The sequence below is a fragment of the Amia ocellicauda genome, chromosome 1 (assembly GCF_036373705.1).
Source record: "Amia ocellicauda isolate fAmiCal2 chromosome 1, fAmiCal2.hap1, whole genome shotgun sequence".
Taxonomy (NCBI): domain Eukaryota; kingdom Metazoa; phylum Chordata; class Actinopteri; order Amiiformes; family Amiidae; genus Amia; species Amia ocellicauda.
In genome coordinates, this window is record NC_089850.1 from 32,821,127 (window position 1) to 32,823,144 (window position 2,018).

Here is a 2,018-nt window from a genome sequence, read left to right on the forward strand (position 1 = left end):
ACTGACAGACTTACCAAGATGGAGCTCTCTGATTGGAGGAGAATTCTTCCATATTCCTTGCTTATTGGATACAGCGCTGAAGTAGCTTTACATTGACCTAAACTGAGCAGCCGTCCATCCTTAATCTGCCCTATTTAGGTAGACACATAGGTACATAGACTTCCACATTGGGGAAAAAAGCACATATTCCAGGAACATATTCGTTCCTAGAATATATGTGCTTCGTTGCAAAGATCAGTTAAAGACAGACCAAAATTGTGATAACTGACTTCTGAACAGTCGTATTATTATTATTATTATTATTATTATTATTATTATTATTAGTATTATTATTATCATCATCATCATCACTGTTGTTATTTATTCTCTATCTATCTATGTATCCAAAGTGTTCAGAAAAACAACTGTTTTAAACTTACCATAAACTGCAAAATGTAATAAAGCTTTACTTTAATACGAATAACATAATAAAGTGGAGCAAATTAGGCTTAGTATACAATACACTGATTGAATGTGGGTATGGAGTAGTGATCTGATCTTCTGTAGTGAAATGGGCAACAGTACTGCTGATAGCATGTAGGCTATAGTGTTGAAAAGCAGAGAGGATGATCACTGGATCTACGGGTGCCATTTGAACCCTAAGGATTTCAGAAGGCACAAATAAGTGGTCAGAGATGGTACAGTCCTGATGCCCCCCAGGTACCTGAACACCCAACAGCGGGCAAGGGAGGAGTAAAAGGGTCAAAGAATGGGAGAAAGGTATAGTTAAGATAAGCAGAGGGGATATTGGAAAGGATGGGTGATTGGGTATAGAAGGGAGCAGAGTGAAGGACAGAGCCATTATCAGGGAGAATCCCTTAGCAGACCACCAGAGGTCCTACATCCTGGAACAGATACACAGGGTGGTTATAATGTATTGATATTACCTCCTGGAAGATGTATAAAATTGATTATGGGATCATGGGCATGTGGTTGGTAGAGGAGATAACAGTAACCACCAGGTGGCACTAAATAACTACAAGTTTTCAATATGTACAGTGGGGGAAAAAAGTATTTGATCCCCTGCTGATTTTGTACGTTTGCCCACTGACAAAGAAATGATCAGTCTATAATTTTAATGGTAGGTGTATTTTAACAGTGAGAGACAGAATAACAACAAAAAAATCCAGAAAAACACATTTCAAAAAAGTTATAAATTGATTTGCATGTTAATGAGGGAAATAAGTATTTGATCCCCTATCAATCTGCAAGATTTCTGGCTCCCAGGTGTCTTTTATACAGGTAATGAGCTGAGATTAGGAGCACTCTCTTAAAGGGAGTGCTCCTAATCTCAGGTCATTACCTGTATAAAAGACACCTGTCCACAGAAGCAATCAATCAATCAGATTCCAAACTCTCCACCATGGCCAAGACCAAAGAGCTGTCCAAGGATGTCAGGGACAAGATTGTACACCTACACAAGGCTGGAATGGGCTACAAGACCATCGCCAAGCAGCTTGGTGAGAAGGTGACAACAGTTGGTGTGATTATTCGCAAATGGAAGAAACACAAAATAACTGTCAGTCTCCCTCGGTCTGGGGCTCCATGCAAGATCTCACCTCGTGGAGTTTCAATGATCATGAGAACGGTGAGGAATCAGCCCAGAACTACACGGGAGGATCTTGTTAATGATCTCAAGGCAGCTGGGACCATAGTCACCAAGAAAACAATTGGTAACACACTACGCCGTGAAGGACTGAAATCCTGCAGCGCCCGCAAGGTCCCCCTGCTCAAGAAAGCACATATACAGGCCCGTCTGAAGTTTGCCAATGAACATCTGAATGATTCAGAGGAGAACTGGGTGAAAGTGTTGTGGTCAGATGAGACCAAAATCAAGCTCTTTGGCATCAACTCAACTCGCCGTGTTTGGAGGAAGAGGAATGACCCCAAGAACACCATCCCCACCGTCAAACATGGAGGTGGAAACATTATGCTTTGGGGGTGTTTTTCTGCTAAGGGGACAGGACAACTGCACCGCA